At 46.6% G+C, this 19,037-nt stretch overlaps 1 protein-coding gene across 1 annotated transcript in view; it reads right to left on the bottom strand.

Annotated features, from left to right (window-relative positions):
• Positions 1 to 18,651, bottom strand: part of CAB39 (calcium binding protein 39) — a 91,710-nt gene extending 73,059 nt beyond the window's left edge. The window contains exon 1 of the mRNA XM_058665096.1: positions 18,308 to 18,651. The gene's annotated coding sequence lies outside the window, so the exon portion shown is untranslated. The remainder of the gene's footprint in view (positions 1 to 18,307) is intronic.
• Between the last annotated feature and the right edge of the window lie 386 nt (positions 18,652 to 19,037).

The raw sequence follows: 19,037 nt of genomic DNA, 5'->3' as shown, positions 1-19,037 counted from the left end.
CACTGTAAACTCAAGTGCTGTTAACAGAACAACCATAAGCCTTGTTTTATTGCTCAAAGAACTTTCCACACTTATGGAGTGGTGTTTTCCAGGTAGTGCCGACATCATGTTACAGCCAAGCTGGAAAACCTGCTTTTTAATCTGAAAACTGCATCTATAAGGAACAAGGAAAGCAGCTCAGATCCAATGATACCTTTTGTAGCAGGTCTCAGGAAGAGCTACAATCCATACAGTAAGTGAAGTTAAAACTTAGTTTCCTCTGTAGAACTTCATGTTACTAACTCAAGTGATTACGATGACTAAGCATTTGTAAAAGTACTCAGTAATCTGCAAAAGGAAAATACAAAGAGAAATTAAATCATCATTTCTGCATACACCACAAAATATATCTTGTTGATTTTTAACTACAAGACCACCTTGAAAAAAATTGTAGAAATTGGATTTAAAAATAGTTTAGGAAAAAAAAGGCTGAAGTTCAGGTTTTTCACAATATACATTTCTCACAGACCTCTTAGGGCCCTCATGGAGGCTGCACCTTGTTAAGCATATCACTAACCTGTCAGAATCACTGTGGTCTGAATAGGAATCTGCATTGGTTACTGTTTCCCGCAGAGCTCCTGGGACAAGGAGGAGCTTAGAGTAACCTGTTCCTTAACAGGGAACTATGGTTTTGAAGCACCTGCAACTAAATGACATCAACAACCATCCTGGCAGTGGCTTTTCAACCACGGTCTGACTAAATTAAGATGTGGGGTAGGGGAGGCGGGCCCACCTCCTCTCCGGCCCATTTACCTCACTCCTAACAGGATAGTGACCATTAAAACATTACTTTACAACAGGAGACAACGCCTATCCAATCCATCCATATGCAGGGCACAAAACTATTTTCTCAGCAAAACACCAACCTGGCCTCCAAGGCAACTTGATTGACTTGAGTTCAAGTCTGGTTGAGTACCTCAGTTTTCAAAAGCAGACAGACATGCCAGACCTGCCCACCAGCTCAGCCATCTGCTAAACCCACAGCAGTGGTCATATAACCTTGAACCTTTCTGGTAACCAACTGTTACCACGAAATTATCAGGCACTGCTTCCACCGCTGCAGAGCTTTACAAAATTAATGATTTAACTCAGCGGCACTTGTGCCTATTACATCTTCCACGTCCTGCGCATCATCCTGCATGCAAACTCGGGTACTTCACTTTCAGACACTGTGGAGACTGAGGAAAGCGCATAAAGCATGTCTTGATAAACGGGGTCTCTATTCTGGACAATTACGCGTATGAAGTGTGTTTGAGAAACAGTCTTGACAGTTGCTCTTGCTTCTCTCTTCATTCTGGATCATCAAATTCAAAGCCAAACGTGTGGCTCCGCCCAGCTAGTATAACAGACGTGCACTTGCTTGTGTACTGCGTCCCAGCAAACATCTCCTATGTCCTTCTTTCTGTTTCTCTGGCTCCTATCTTGTTCTTGCAAGGTGAGACAGAGAATGGGAAAGGAAGGGGGAGAGGGAAGAAAAGGAAATGTATTTTCTCCATTTCCCTAATGGTAGGCAAGGAACATGACACACCCTGATCTCAGCATAAGGGTGGTGTATCTTAACCTTACCACAATGACGGATTTGTTACTTGCTGTAAGATCACACAGGCCTATTTTCCTGCAGGTGTGTCAACAGATGACAGTGCTGAAGGGGACATCCTGTCTAGAGATGATTCAAGTCAATCAAGCAGGGAGAGTGCACCAAGACAATCCACAGTGTAGCCTACAGCAAAATAAAGGCCTTCTACTTTGTATCTGTTCCCGCTGTACCCGCTGCACCCGCAGCCCCGCCTCCCTTGTACCATGGTGTGGTCTGCATCCCTCCGGGAGGTTCTCTGTGTAACCTCAGTTTTCTTGCTGTCATTCTCCTTCTCTGACAGTTAAGGAGAGATAGAACTATTTTCAATTTTATTCACCAAATGTTTCCAGCCCCTAATGCATGAGGTACTACAGTTATTGTAGTCTAAATGGCTGCCTTTTACAGATAATTATTTTTTAACTAGGAATACAAAATAGATTCATTCAAGGAGGGAAAAATACCACTCATAACTTAAATGACAAACATTCTACTCCAATCTCTACAGAAATTAGAGATAACAACAATACAAGTGGGGATGGAGTTGATAAGGAAGGGGGCAAAACAGAAGGGAGGGCTGGTGCAATAGCTTGATTGGCTAATCCTCCCACTGCAAGTGCTGGGATCCCATAAGGGTGCCAGTTCATGTCCCAGCTGCTCCACTTCCCATACAGCTCCCTGTCCGTGGCCTGGGAAAGCAGTGGAGGATCACCCAAAGTCTTGGGGCCCTGCAATCACGTGGGCAACCTGGAGGAGGGTCCTAGTGCCTGGCTTCAGATCAGCTCAGCACTGGCTACTACAGCCACTTGAGGAGTGGGCCAGTGGATGAAAGATTTTTCTATCTTTCCTTCTCTCTGTAAATCTGCCTTTCTAATAAAAATAGATAAAGATAAAAAAAAAAAAAGAGAGAGAAGGGAAATGGAAAACAAAGCAAGCGTGATGAGATAACCCGCAATGCTACCCAATGAAACACTGGTGGCTTAGGACAGAGATAAATACCTTAGTAATGTAGAACCCACCCTTCACTGCAAGGTAAGATATTCCGGTCTCTCCTGTTTGTCTGGGAAGGTGGCATAAAGGCAAGTGGATGGAATACCTTGGGGATGCTGTGGTCCAATCCTTTTTCAGATTCCTCCAGGCCCTCAGGGTATCTCTAGCCAAGAGGGTCTGCTTCTAAGGCTAAGATGAGCAAAGACTAGTCAGAGAACTATGTGGTTTAGGGTACACACAGAACCAAGAGGTCCAGTAAACCTGCTTGGACACATCAGTCAGTCAGATAGCAAAAGAAAACAATTCTGGGCTAGAACAGCCACAGGACCACTTTCTTTCTGTCACCCTCAGTACCATACTCTGGGAAGTCTTCCTACCTCTGCATGTGCCATTCACCTCTCTCCAGTGGGAGATGTTGTGCTGGCTCAAGCACAATAAGGCAGACGGTGGACAGTTCCACAGCTAGGTGGAAAAAGCTGGGCTGTACATGAGGATGGGGTGAGTAAGCACAGAACCACAGTAGGAAACAGACCGTCTTAATGGTGTTCGTGTTTCTGAAACCCAGCTGCTTCTGAACGGCCATTTCGCATATCTTGAGTATTTGACTCTTAAATTAGATAAAATGTTATTAAACCCCAACTGTACTGGAAGGAACAAGCGCATTCCCGGGACTACAAGGATGGTCTCCTGGCTTCCCTGCGCTAATCCCCCAGAGAGGCGGCTCTCTGGGCAGGGATCCTTTCTCCTACCAAACCAGACCAGTAAAGATGAGAGCAGCACCACCTATGACGCTTTCCCACACTCCGGAGACTCATGTTCAAGGGTGGAAATCGGCCATGGTTGAAGAAACACGAAGACAATGAAAGTAAAAATGGATATGCCTATTCAAGCTCACAAATTGGAAATCAAGCAAATGCAAACTAAATGCAACTCTCCCTCTCGTTCTCCGAAAACGGACTCCTAGGGTGACCTTGGGAAACTTCAGTCTTCCCTTGGACACATCTGCTCTAAGGCTTGGATGGGATACAAAAAAACCACAAATGAAAAGTCATGCAACTAGAGAGAGGCATGTGGCCTCGTGGTCCAGGGCTGCAGCTTCATCAGAGTGTCTGTGCCGATTCCCTGTCCCAGCCCTGGGAGGCAGCAGTGCTGGCCTTAGTTAGTGGGCTCCTGGTTCCCAGCCAGAGGTTAGCTGTGGGCCCTGGGGAGTAACCCAGCACCTGGGAGGAAGCTCTCTCCTCTCCAAAAACAAAATTTACACAAACAGGTATATAAAGACTCTTGCAGTATCTCTTTCTACATTTCTTTGACTTATATAGAACCTAATAATCTAATAACCAACATAGAATCTAACTGTAAAAAATCTAACTCCCAACTTCTCTTGCTTCCTGAGAAGCTGTACATATGAGAGTGAAGGAGAGGGAATTTGGGCAAAACAAACTGTGTGTTAACATTTCACCTTTCAAATCTCTGACTGGAGGCCAAGCAGAACACTTTAGTTAACAGTACTGTGACACTAGAGCCCTCACTGGACAGAAGTGATCCATATAACGCCCTTCCGGCTGCAAAGGAGGCTCAGGAGCTGCAGCCTCCCTGAGTCCAGCTCAAAGGCAGGGAGATCCCACAAGGACCTGGCAGCCTCATGGCAGCCTCACGCCCTTGGCCAACACACACAGGCGGGGCGGGCGTGGTGTGTGCAAGAATGACTCTTAAACATTTATTTTTATTTAAAATGCCAATTTATAGAGAGGAGAAAACAGAGATCTTCCATCTGCTGGTTCACTCTCCAAATGGCAAGAGGCCAGTGCTGGACTAGTCTGAAGCCAGGAGCCTCTGTGGGTTTTCCACAAGGGCACGGGGGCACAAGAACTTGGGCCATCTTTGTGGCTTTCCCAGGTACATTAGCAGGGAGCTGAACAGGAAGTACACCAGCTGGGATCCAAACTGGTGCCCATATGTGATGCCAGCACAGTAGGTGTAGACTTGACTTCCTACCCCATGGTGCTGGCTCTATAGAGATGGTAGGTTTGCAACTGTGAAATGGTAAGATGACCGTATCACCAAAACCAAGGTCATTTGGAGACTAAGGACAGATTCTCCTGACGGACTACCCCTTTTTCTGGTCATGCTCACTTCCAATGGGAAGGCAAATGAGCCTCTGACAGTCACCTACACATAATCACTTGTTAGCGGTAATGAAAAGAAGTTTCAGCAGTAGTTCTTTTTTCAAATCAGTGAACACTCAGTTCTTGGAATAACCGTAACTTCTCAGCCACCCCCAACGGGGGTGGGGTGGATCCAGGAGGGTAGTCAGCTGCCACTTCCCCTCCTTGTACACACTTCATTATGACGAGAACCCAGCCCATCCTGCTCACATTGCCAAGGCTAACAGGCTGCACTCATTTCCCCAACAGCCCAGTCTCTCAACAGAACCTTAAAAAAAAAAAAAAAAAGAAAAGATGTATTTATTTATTTATTTAGGAAGGCGAAGTTACAGAAAAAGGGACAGAGAAAAGGACATCTTCTATCCACAGGCTCACTCCCCGGGTGGCCGTGGCACTGGATCAGGTCAAAACCAGGAGCCTGGAACTTCACCTGGGCCTCCTACTTGGGAACAGGGTCCCAAGCCCTTGGGCCATCTTCCGCAGCTTTCCCAGGCACGTTAGCAGGCAGCTGGATCTGGAGAACAAAAATGAACTGATACTGGCACTCACTTTTAAAAAATCATTTGTTTCAAAGATTTATTTACTTATTTGAAAGGCAGAAATACAAAGAGATCTCCATTTGCTGGTACATTCCCCAAATGGCCACAACAACCAGAGGTGGGGTCAGAGCCCATGCAGGAGTTTTTCTGGATCTCCCACATGGGTAAGGGAACCAAGCACTTGGGCCATCACCCACTGATCCAGCAGGCAGCTGGATCAGAAGGAAACGGCCAGGACTGGAACCAGCACTAGTACTGGATACCCAGTGCATCGTGGCAACAGTCACCTACTTTTTTTTTTTTTTTAACAAGCCTTTTATTTATGTCAATGGCAGAGTTATCGAGTGAGAGATATGTTTCATTCACCGGTTCACTCCCCAAATGCTTGCAAAGCCATGAGCCTGGAACACGACTAAAGAATTTCCCCATTGGGTGGTAAGGGGGCCCAGACACTTGGACTGTCTCCCATGGCTTTTCCACGTGCACCAACAGGCAGCAAGACTGTTGGAGCAGCCAGGATGTGTAACACACCCAAGGGTTCCTTTGTCACAGGCAGCAGCTTAACTTTCTACACCACAATGGCCGCCTTCAACTTGACATTCCTGAGTAAGATGGCTACATACTTTTTGGGGGTTTTTTTGTTTGGTTGGTTGTGTTTTTTTTGTTTTTTGTTTTTTGTTTGTTTGTTTGTTTTAAGATTTACTTATTTGAAAGGCAGAGTTAGAGAGAAAGAGGAAGAACGAGAAAGAGATCTTCCATCTGCTGATTCACTTCGAAAATGGCCGCAAAGACAAAACAGGAGGCTTAAACTCCATTCAGGTCTGTCTGGCTGGCAGGAGCCCAAGCACTTAGGCCTTCTTCTGCTGATTACCCAAGTGCATTTACAGAGAACTGGATTGGAAATGGAGCAGCTGGGATTTGAACCGGTGTTTATATGGGATGCTGATGCCACAAGTGGCAGCTTAATCTGCAGTGCCATAACACCAGCCTTTTAACATCTTTACTTCCCCTCAATTAAGTCTATATGTTCTTTACAGTGATTCAAATATTTCACACAGAATCCCTCCCTTAGGCATTCATCGTTTTAATGTTAGAATGTGATTTTTTTCTCCCAATATTTTTATAACTTAGCATCTCCAGCAAAAAAGTTAATAATTATCAAATATCTTCTTTTAGATCTACTACTTTTTTTTTTTTTTAATTGGAAAGGTAGATTTACAGAGAGAAGGAGACAGAGAAAAAGATCATCTCATCCACTGGTTAGTGTCCAAATGTCACAACAGCCACAGCTGAGCCAATTTAAAGCCAGGAGCTTCTGAGTCTCCCATGTGGGTACAGGGTCCCAAGACTTTAGGCTATCCTCCACTGCTTTCCCAGGCACATTAGCAGGGAGCTGGATGGGAAGTGGAGCAGCCAGGACAGGAACCAACACCCATATGGGAGGTTGATGCCCACAGGCACAATTAGCCAGTGAGTCATGATGCCAGCCCCTATCAGATATCTTTATGTGGTATGTAGCCATCTTACTCAGTTCTTACTCTTACCTAGTGAGTTGAGTCTCCTGATTTTCCTAGGTTTAAGGTTATAATTGTCTCCAAATTCTGCTTTTCCTTATGCTGGCCATTGTAACAGCAAACATCAATAGTTTCCGTGGGCATCCTTGTTTTGCTGTATGATTTAAAAAGTTCATAAGGCAGGAGGAACTGCTAATTAACACTGCTATCTTGGCACATACTGGGATGAGCTAGCCTGAGTTAACACACGCTGACGCCAGACTTCAAGGAAACCCAAGTAGGCTCTGGGACTTACTCACAATCAGTCTTGGGGCAGACTATTTAGCTTCTTGGCCTAAACTTCTCAATCTATAAAATGAGGGTAATAGTAACAGCCTCTCCTGGAGCTGTGAGACTGAAGAAGGTTATACAGGTAAAGTGCTCAGAACAGCAGATACCAAAAGGCACCTTCTTTGACAATTTCCAATCTGACTGAAATCGCTAGCGTTTTACATGAACTTGATTTCTTTTAGGCATTTTCTCAAGATCTAGAGGAATCTGGAAAGTTTTGTTGTTTTTTCAAAGTTTTGAAAAGAACATGTGAGGCTGGAGTTTCCCCTCCCCATTTTTCACTGGGAGCCATGACCTGTTACATATATTTAACATAGTCCATGATTAGCAATCTACTCAAGAAGTTCTTTCTTCGGGCAATTGTGAAAAGTAACTTTCTTCCAGATATTTCTGTGTGGCCTGTTCTTAGGGTTGGTTTCCTTTCTCCCTTCTTGTCTTTCAGACTGATTGATTTATTTGAAAGGCAAAGTTAGAGAAAGAAGAGAGCCAGAGACATATATTTTACATCCATTGGTTCACTCCCTAAATGGCCACAAAGGCAACATCTAGGCCAAACTGAAGCCAGGAGCTTCTTTCAGGTCTTCCACAGAGGTGCACAGGGTCCCAAGGCCTTGGGCCATTGCTCCGCTGGATCAGGGGCTGGATCAGAAGTGGAGCAGTTAGATCCTGAACCGGTGACTTTACTAACTATGCCACAGTGGTGGTCCTTATTCTTCAAGAAGATAACAAAAGCCCTTGTAAGATATAATCCTGATCTTTTGAAACACCCATGTGTGTCCGCATGTAACATCCTATGCCAAACACAGATTCTTTTTGCTCTGGTTTTCTTTTCTCTGCATTTAATTTACATAGTGGGGGAGCTTCCATAAGTCAAAAAAAAAAAAAAAAAAAGCTAGCATTCTCCAATATTCTCTTCCCATCAACCAACTTCCACTCACTCTGCATAAATAAGACCAAGATTAGGTCTTAGGCAGACACATGAGTGATGGGAATCTCAAAGAACAAGGCTGCATGACTTTTAATACCACAACAGCAGGAGTATTTGCTTTGCTCCATGCACATGGAGGAAGATGGTACCAGCTCCTAATTCACTCTGCCTAATGAAGAAGGCAGGCATGGGGATGCCAGCTATTCCATCTGCAATTAATTTGCAAAGAACAGCTTGGGAAAGCATAGTAAATAACTGTGTACAAATAAAACCATCTTGTAAGAGGCTAAAAGTGACTTTCAAGTTCTACAAGACATTCTGACTTAAATTATAACATGTTTATTTATAAGGATCCTACGGCAGTACATCAGCAGCTAACAAACGGGCGTGCTTTGTGAGCAATCACTGAGCCTTCATGCTGCCTTCATGCTGAACTGAATCGGTATGTGTCAGAGAGGGTGACTGGGACCTCTTACATGAGCAACTTCAAACCAGACTGAAGACAAAAACAGAAAAAGAAACCGAGGGTTGGAGCAGCAAATGCTCCGGGCGGTAAGACAGGAAGGAGCCAGCTACGCACAAGCCACCAGGGAATCGGACCTTCACCACTGCTCATCTCTTCTCAATGGCACTTTTGTTAGGTCAAGACACAACATTTAACCACCACCAACATTACAAAATACCGAGGACAGAAGAACTCAAAACCCTACAGAAACCAGGATAAAACAAGAAGGACAACTTTTATTTTAAGCAGATTATAAGAATGCAAAAACTGACACACGTATGTACAAACAATATTGGTACTTAATTACTTGCTAATAATGAAAGATTACCTGACATTTCACATATGTTACAAAGTCTCACACTCAAACAGTGATATAACATCTGTAACTACCAGGCAAAGTAACTTTAAGGGCTCCTTTTGGCTATTTTAGAGGATTGACGTCACAACAACATCTCCAAAGAATCTGCGTTCACACATAGTTGCTTAAGCACACTGAGCATATGATATGTTGGAAACTACAAATGGTGCGGTAGAAAAAGTCTGAAAGCTTCAGTAATAAAAGTTACAATGTATTGGGAAGCTGAAGAATGTGAGAACTTAGGTGCACAGCATTTCTTTCTGAAGCCTCACAGCGACTCGATGCACAGGTCTATTCCTGCCGTCTTAGGGAGAACGGACGAGAAACAGACATGAGACACTCCGCCCAGCCGTACCAATCGGGATTAACCTAGACTGCTCTTGTCAGCCCCAGCCCCTGTGCCTACCCTGAGCTTCAGTGCTCTCACCGAAGAACAGCATATACCACGTGGGCTCCACCGCAACACTGAGAAGTTTACCAAAGTATGCAACCTCACAGTGCTTCTCAAATTCACATAACAACTAACACCATGTTTCTTCCTTTTGTTGAATTTGTGTTATGGCTTTTCATTTGAGGGGATGATATTCTGCCAGCTTACTTTCAGATCAAGGATGATCTCCCAATGAAACTACTGAATTTATCTGGACAATAAGATGCTGGACTCTCCATGCCTGCAATGATGAAATTGTGACTACTTATGAGCTGTCCTACTGTAATAATATGGAAGAAATCAATATGGGGGGAGGGCTTGGGGAAATCCCAGAGCCTATGGAACTGTGTCGTAAAAAAAAAAAAAAAAAAAAATTCACAAATACTACAGAAAACGTTGGGCCCAGCATGATAACCTAGTGACTAAATCCTCGCCTTGCATATGCTGCCGCGATCCGACAGGGGTACTCCACTTCCCATCCAGCTCCCTGCTTGTGCCCTGGGAAAGCAGTGGAGAACGGCTCAAAGCCTTGGAACTCTGCACCCTTGACGGAGACCCAGAAGAGGCTCCTGGCTCCTGGCTTCAGATCAGCTCAGCTCAGCTCAGCTCAGCTGTTGTGGCTACTTGGGGAGTGAATCAGCAGATAGAAAGTTTTTCTCTCCGTTTTTCCTTCTGTCTCTGTAAATCTGCCTTTCCATTAAAAATAAATCTTCAAAAAAAAGTGTTAGAATGCATCATACATGGCAAGACTTATGTACTATCTTATGAAATTCCTTTTCCAGCAAATAAGTGTGTTTTGAGTCACTGATGCAAAGAACTAAGACTTTTGAGTCAAACAGGCCATTTCTCACTATAGGCTGAAATTTAAGATGGGGAGGGGGGATATCCTGGAAAAGTCACCGATCTACAGCATTCACTCTTTGCCTCAGCAAGGCTGAAAAGAAGTTATTCCAACATTAATTGAATTTGAACTCTGACAAAAATTACCACCCTAAATGAGAAGTAAGTACGTTGAAGTCACACTAACAAAGCAAATCAAAGGGTTTTCTAAGCCGTGTTCTGGGAGCGTTCTCCTTAAGGATGCCTGTGGACACTAAGGAATTGTTCTGAAGACAACTGAAGTTGACCAACTAGAAACTGCGCACTGTCTTCCCTCTCTGGGCAGTCAGAATTCACACTATTAAAAATTGTTACAGGGCCCAGCGCGATAGCCTAGTGGCTAAATCCTTGCCTTGCAAGTGCGGGATCCCATATGGGCACCCATTCGTATTCTGACTGCTCCACTTCCCATCCAGCTCCCTGCCTGTGGCCTGGGAAAGCAGCAGAGGATGGCCCAAAGCCTTGGGACCCTGCGCCTGCATGGGAGACACAAAAACTGGCTTCAGATCAGCTCAGCTCTGTTTCAGCTGTTGTGACTGTTTGGGGAGCAAATCAGTAGATGGAAGATCTTTGTCTCTCCTTCTTTCTGTAAATCTGACTTTACAATAAATATAATTAAAAAAACTTACAAACTCAAAGAAAAATCATACTACAAACACCATCACAAACAGAAAATCTAAGGTGGGTATTAGGTAGAGCTACTGTAACACTGCCTGGCACCCCCACATCCCTGAGCCTCTTGCAGCGGGGAGGCAGCGGGTGTTGGCTCAAGAGGCTGGGTCCTGCCATGCAGATGAGAAACCCACTTGGAATCCAGGTCTCTTGGCTTCTGCCTGGCCCAGTCTCAGCTGCTACAGGCATTTGGGCAGCAGCCAATGGATGGAAGACCTCTCCCTCTTTGTCACTCAAATAATAAAAAAATTTAAATAAGAGGCCTGGTGTGGTGGCCTAGTGGCTAAAGTCTTCATCTTGAATGCGCCAGGATCCCATATGGGCACTGGTTCTGATCCCGGTGGCCCTGCTTCCCTTCCAGCTCCCTGCTTGTGGCCTGGGAAAGCAGTCAAGGATGGCCCAAAGCCTTGGGACCCTGCACCCGTGTGGGAGACCCAGAAGAGGATCTGGGCTCCTGGCTCCGGATTGGCGCAGCACCAGCCATTGCAGTCACTTGAGGAGTGAATCATTGGACGGAAAATATTTCTGTCTCTCCTCCTCTCTGTATATATCTGACTTTGCAATAAAAATAAATAAATCTTTTAAAAATATTTTAAAAATTTAAATAAAATGCTAACATTAAAAAAATAAATATGCTTCGCTGTGCTTAACCCAGCTTTTTCCTAAGCTAACATTCACTCTCTAATCTCTCAGCAATGACTGCTTTCTCATAGACTAGTATGCTGCAAAATCCAATGTAGGAAACACTGTTTCACTGGGAACTTCTCTGGGAAAGGGGCCTGTGAGCCTTAAAAGGAAATCACTGCCACATAAACACAAATGTCGCAGAAATAAACAGAAAACAGTGTTAATAATTTCATCAGCTAAGCTGAAGCTTTATCATAAAGAAGATAGTTGTGCCATTTGATATTTATAGAAACAACATATTATACTCTAAAAACACAAGCTGAGGAGAGACAGAAATGAGATTTAAAACATTTTTAAGACCTCTTAATTCAAGTAAATTGCAATGCAAAGGCAAAACTTGCACATAGGAAAAACATACAAAACCCCTCACAGGCCAGAGGTTCCAAATCACCCTGTGTGTAGACAGACTAAAAGATGAGCTGCATGGGACAGCACCTGTCACCTGCTGGAGGAGCCAGAAGATGGCCTAGCTAATGTCAGCTAGCAGGGCAGGGAAGGGCTGTCCTCAACTAGCAACTCCATGTGGCTGGCCATTCCCGACAACCATAAAAACCGCTTGTGGACCAAACTACTCAGGTGGAAGCAGAGAGGGGGCCCAGACACAGAACTAGGGCTGCCAAGACCCCTGACCGCTCAGCCAGCAAGGCAGCCCACGGAGGAAGGCTGAGACCAAGCACAACCAAGCACTCTCTCCGGCCAGGTCTTCACACATTCAGATTTGACTACATGGTTTCCATCTTTTCTTTTTCTCCTCTTATTCTCTTTGGTTAATGTTTTTCCTTTTCCTTACACAAACAGCTGAAGGAACTCCACAACCCAACTCTCACAATGAAACTGATGAGAGGCTTGAGAATTTGTTAATGATTAGCCTGATTTACTAAGCCTGTACTTTACAGCGATATAATATTGAGTTCTTAACTATTTATTCACAAGCACACAGGTAGAAATCTGAAAATACGCATGTTGGTGTGATTCACATTACCCTCAGCAGAGAACTTTGCACATTAACTCCAAGAGTTTGATCAAGTTGGGGGACAAAACAGGATCTAAAGCAGACCCCACAGCAGAGAGAGATGCTGCCCCCACACCAGCTCGGGGAACAGGAGCGCACCCCCCACTTGAGAGCTTTTCAACCCAGACTCCTCCCCACCCCCAAGGGGTTCACCTGGGAGATGACTGGAGCCCAGGGAGGTGAGGCTGCTTGTCAGTGACTACAGCGTGAGTCACTGAGTCAGGAGCCAGCCCAGCTCTTCTGGTTGCCCACTGTATCATGGGCCTCCTATCCTTGCCACAGGATTAATAAGAAAAAGAATACAACCTACTGGTCTAACTAAACTATAAACCACTAATCAAATTATGACTCTGTACAACTAACGCATTTAAAATAAACCATTTTGGATTATAGCATGCGGTTACTGTTTGACAACCTATTAAAATCTTCATTAGACTCTTTATAAACCTTCATTCTAAAATGCAAAGCCAAACATTCTCAAGAGCTATAAGGACCCTATAGTGGGGTTGGGGGAAGGGGGAAACCGATTATTCCCATTCCAGGGAGCCACACACATTTTGAAGTAAAACAGACCTGGGTTCAAATCCCACATTAACTGCACAATGTCCATGTGATCCTGCTAATTTTGGTGTCCTATCTGCAGCCATGCTAGGAACACACTACGTTTTCAGAAGTGTCTGAAACGTAATAATTAGTCAGTGATAATATGCACCCTCACCCCGTCTGCCTAGTGATTTTTTTGTGCATTTCCTTTGATTGTGTATTTCAACTTTTGACTCCAAACAACCCCTGTATTACAAATATTAGAATATACATCAGATACAATCTTTGTATACATTCACGAAAAGGTCCACCGAAGGCACTGAAATCACAATTCCATTCTAGCAAACTGAACAAAAGATAAAGAAAATCAGCTTCTAGAGCCAGTCCTGTGGCTGGTCAACTATACAGTCCTACACAGGTAACTTCCTATCACAGAAAACTCTGGAAGAGCTCAGGCTCAAAGCTAACCACACAACTGCTCTAGTTACAGTGTTCTTCAAGAGTTCCTACTTGCCAAAGGAAGTGTCCTAACAGGATTGGTCCTGAAGGTTCCAGTTCCCCTCACCCTTAGCCACAAACTTACTGTGTCCACTGCTACCCGAGGACGCAGCAGCTCACTGAATCCCAGAACTCTCCGACATGGTCTTCATCATTCCTATCCAAGGAATCTAAGCCACAGAGTGCCCTAAGGCTAAGAAGCCCACAGAAGGATGGGCAAGGGTTCAAACCCAGCCAATCCAACCACCCCATCTGCTTTTAACCACCAGACAGCACTGCCTCTCCAAATTTCATAACCCCAAGAATGGGCCTTAACTATAGACCTGTCAACAGAAACCTCTTCCTCCTACTTCTTCCTCATGCCTAAATACAACTGATATTTAATCTGGGTGGGAGAGAATAGTGATTAACATGTGAATAGTACTCTATAAAAGATCAAGCTACAATTCATTAGACAAGGTTACAAAACAGCACCTTAATTAAGATCAAGCTACAAAATGTCTACTGTTTCTCATACAACATTTAATTCAATAAATCCAAGTGCTGTGATTTCTTAACATTGGCATACCTTCTTGGTCCTCAACAACTTACCTGCTCAATGTTCCCAAGGACTAATTACCACATAAAAACAGACTGCCACTAAGTATTGGTCTTTGTAACCATGCATACACACAAACCCACAGTTTACAAACACTGTATTCCTGCACCCACTGTATTCTGTACCAAGATCGCAAGTCAGTCACAATCTATTAAAGATGCTACAGCCGACACAATGGCCAGGCCAGACTTCACCCCCTGCTTTACACCTGTGGACCTCTTACAATTCTCTGCATGCCATTCCCCCTTCCTCTGCTAGCTCAACATCACAGCTGCCACTTCTTGAGAAATGTTAAAGGCATAGTAGAACTGGGAAGCTCAGAGAGCCTGAAATGGTAGGATGCAGAGTCACAGGCGACCCAAACAAGGTGCTGCAGGCAACAAACAGTTCACCTGACCTCATCCCGACCAGTCCAGAACTGTCTTGAGTCCCACAGAACTTCTCATAATACCTGAAGGGTTTGAGAAACAGAGTGCAACTTGCAACACTGCCTTCTGAGGGCCATCTACTCCCTCAATGATGATGGGGGAAACACTGGCCTCACACTGCTGTCCTGTTCCAAAAGGAAGGAACAATGACCAGGGTCCCTATTTTCCCATACAGTAACCATTCTCACCCAGATCAATTCCACCTTTCATCAAAGAAGAATCAAGAAAAGCCTTCCCTCCAATAAAAGTCAAGAGGGTTGTGTATTAGGCTCGTTGGCTTGATTTGAACTGACACATACTCAAGCTCTTCCTGCCCCAAATAACAAGCTATAAGAAATCCAACCCAGAGGCTCACCAAGATTTGATCTTTCCCACAATTTTGTCATACACAAAGTTCAGTTTGTAAAAAGCCAGTTTTACTCACAAAAGTTTCCTCCTTATCCGTGACTCCACCTGTCCCTATTTCAAAAACACCTAAGGGCACCCATGAACTCAGAGTTCGAATTAAACAACCCACAGGAAAGAGGAAAATGACTTCTAGAAAGTGGACTGAAATAGACATAATGTCAGAAAGGTGACCAGGACAGCACCCGGAGCCAAGGCTCGTCCCACTGCTGGACTCAAACTGGGAGAGAGCTGGAGTGTGTGCTTTTATGGAAGATGGGGAAATTGAGTTTTCTGCCACCAAAGTGCTGGAAAAAAGATTCTTGGGAAAGTGTGGCGGCAACAACAGACATCTACAACTCCACAAAAATAGATCTGTCCCTCCACACACACACACACACACACACACAAATGTTAGATTCGCCGTTCGCCAGGGAAAGAATAACTCAGCCAAATATATGAAAAGAATTTAGATGGCCTTTATTTCAGGGAACCACGGTCCTGGCTTCCCTTCCCCGTGCAGCAGAAAGGACCGACGTGAAGGAGTGGGCTGCAGAGGGAGAAGAGCGTGGAAGAGACGGGGAAGGGGCCTTTTAAACTCTCCTTGACACCGAAGCCAAGACACGGGTCGCCTCGACCCTTATTGGTGGAGGGATATGGGTCTGTGCCCCTCATTGGTGCAATGGTAGTCTCACTGCCTGAGGGGTCCGCCAGAATTCCGCCATCTGTTCCAGGTTTGGTTGGAGGCAAACTCCGCCCTTCTCCAGTTACCCTGGTAGCCATCAACAAATATTTAGTAAATATTCCAGTCATAAAAATGTAATGTATTTTTAGTTTAAAAAAAAGGAAAAAAAAAACCCTTTATTTGTGTAAGTTTCAAAATAAAAGCAACTCTCATATTTAAATTGGACCTTCCTAGGTCTTCTTTTAAATTAACTTTATGAAAACCTGCACACTGTACTTTACAAGATTAGAAGGAAAACAGGGAGTCTCTTAATACATCCTAGGGTGTAAAGAACCGGAGAACCTGTGACCTCGGCTGCTGATGACCTGGAGGGACCACCTGCACATGGACAGCAAAAGCCCCTGTGCTACAGCAGCTGATCGGATCCTTCAGGACCAACTCCACCTTCTGCTACAGAATGCCAACAGAAAAGATCAACACTCAGCCTGGATATCTGCGATGTCACCTTGGCTTCCATGGACAGGACGGGCGAGAGATTTCTGGGGAGTGGAAGGAGACAGGACCCCCACCCTGGCAGGACCTCCACAGCAGAGCCCGATTCATTGTCCTCCATCCCAGCCCCCTGACCACTCACATCCGGCCCAGCACAAGCTCGACTCCACAGCAACAGGACCCCAACTGCACAATTTCGTAAACACTTCCAACAAGACACCTCTTCTGCCCCCAGCAGCAGTTAGGATTTCATTTGAGGCAAAAATACAGCTTGGTCAGACGCAGACATGTTTAAGGGACTTGTCTTCCTTGGGTAGAAACATTTCTATATGAAGATGTAGACCCATGAAATAAAAAGTTAATAAGAGAGACACAGGAGTCTCCAAAAAGTTCATGGGAGAAAAAAATCAAATTAAAAGGTAAGTTTATTTTGAAGCAAGATTTTGAATAGCATGCATGTGTTTTTCATAATACACATTTTTGTCAAGATGATTGTGATGGTCCCAGGATGTATGCACGTAGCATAACTCATTATATTTAGAAAAAAAAAACACAGGAAAAGACTGGAGAAGAAATATGCAAAAATATTAACAGTAACCAAATTGAAATGGTAAAACTACAGGAGAGAAGGTACATTTTCCCCCAGAACTTCCTGAATTTTATAAGCTTCTTATAAAGCTCTTTTTCAACTAGAAAACACTAGCATTCGTTTGTCACAGCCACAAACAGCAAAGTGCTTTATAAAATCCACCTCTACAAGCTACTTCCAGAGTCCAAACCCCACACTTCAGAGGCAGACTAATGACCTGTTACTAATTCAGGGAAGAAAAACCTAGAAAACAAATTGAAAACTCCCAGTCCTGACTGTCCCATGCATCCTCACACTGAGGATTAATCAGTTTCCTATGTTTCCATAAAAAGGTCTGTGTGCAACTTTCCATCCCAGATGGTAACAATTTGTTTTCCTCGATTATGATTTTACCCACATGCCATCTCAAAGAACTCACTTGGGTTTTCGTTCCGTGGGTCCCACGTGAGGACACCTGACACCCACAGCGCACGAAGGCGTGCACACGGCTCGCCTCTCCCCATCTTTCCAGCACCTCCCAGACGCTGACATGCAAGGATGCTCTTCGCAAAAGGTGCGCACTGGGCTTAGCCGGGGCGCGGTTCCACCTGCACAGCCGAGAGGCTGTCACCTTCTAAGGGACACGGGCCCCCTCCTATCCGCTTTCTTTCATCAGGGCGCCTAGAGCACACCCAAAGCCTACATTTCCGGGCTCCTGGGTCCCGAAACAAGAGCGCTCTCTTAAATTACCCCGAGAATGCGGCACACCGACTCCCCTGATCCACCCATGCCGCCTTCACCACTGTCCTCCAGCTCGGCTGCCCCCTGGTGCACCGGCCCCCTCCCCCAACGCCACCCCGGCACTCCCCAACCCCCCAAAAGCCAGTAGGGCCTCAGGATATCTCTGCGGGGCGGAAGCGATCGGCGGCGGCCAAGTCTTCCCCGCGGTGACCTGCTAGCACTCCGCAGTTCTTACACAGGACTTCATCGTCCGCTGGCCTAGCCGGTATCACGGTTATTTGTGCTGCCCGTCTTATCGTCCACACCAGAGCCCTGAGCTGCTCGGGGGGGAGGGAGGGGAAAGCGCGGGGCCGGCTTCACCTCCCCGAGGTCGGCACCACCATCACCCCCACTCCCCGCCAGCCCCAGGCGGCCCGGCTCTCGGGGACGCAGCTCGGGGACGCTCGGGCCACCGCGCGTTTCTCCATCACAAACCGGGGAGGCGTCTGTTGGCCAAGGGCGATCGCCAAGATGCGACCTCGCCTCCCGGCGCAGGCGTCTCCCCGGCGGTCGGGAGTGACAGTTGGCCCGGCCCGCACCTCCCGAGCCTTCCCGAGGCCCGCAGGCCCAGGCCAGGGGGGAGAGCACAGGCCCAGCCCCGGCCGCTCCCACCCACCACAGGGCCGGGCCGGGGCCGCCGCCCGAGAAAATGGAGGCAGCCCGGGGGGCCGGTGTGCGGCCGGCCGGCCGGCGGAAGCCGGGTCACTCACGGGGCTGGGCCGGGCCGGGCGGCTCCCTCTCGGCCTCCGCGTCGTCGCCGTCCCCGTCGTCGGCGGCCACCGCCGCCTCGGGCTGCTCGCTCGGTGCCCCCGGCGCGGCTCGGGCGCTCGGTCCCTCCGTTGTCTTCCGCCCGCTCCGGCTCCCGGCGGCGGTGGCGGCGCGGGCGGACGGTGGCCCGGAGACTCCCGAGCTCGCTCGAGCTGCGGCGGCTGCGGCTGCTGCAGGGCCCGGCACCGCCTCGGCGTCCGCCTTCAGCCCGGCTCCGCAAGGGACAGTGTCGCCCAGGCCGCGCCGCTGCCCGCGCCCCGCGCCCGGCCCCAGCCTGGCTTTGACGTGCGCACTGCGCAGCCGCCCAGGGCGCGACGTCGGGTGGCGCCGCAACGCCTCCTGGGGCCTCGGGCGCCTCCAGGCGACTGGGAGGACTCGGCGCTGGAGGAGAAAAGCAGAAGCGGGGAGCAGTAAAAAAAAAAAGTTCCTCTTCCTGCAGGCGGCCGCTTCCAGATCGCGGCTGAGCCACTTGCTGAAGCAACCACGGGCCGGCTTTCAACCACGACTTTCTCAAGTAAAGGCTCTTTTCTGCGAAACGCTCGGAGCCGGCTTTGTGTGGAATGATTCTTTCCTGCTTGAATGGAGTGGCACCCCAGGAAGGGATGTGCCTAAAGTAACAGGGTGCGCTAGTTTGGGTTTAAGATCCAGCTGCAGCATGCGTCTGTTTCGGGT

Source organism: Ochotona princeps, chromosome 5 (assembly GCF_030435755.1).
Source record: "Ochotona princeps isolate mOchPri1 chromosome 5, mOchPri1.hap1, whole genome shotgun sequence".
Classification (NCBI taxonomy): Eukaryota; Metazoa; Chordata; class Mammalia; order Lagomorpha; family Ochotonidae; genus Ochotona; species Ochotona princeps.
The sequence above is the reverse complement of the archived record's forward strand: the minus strand, read 5'-3'. Positions and strand labels throughout refer to the sequence as shown.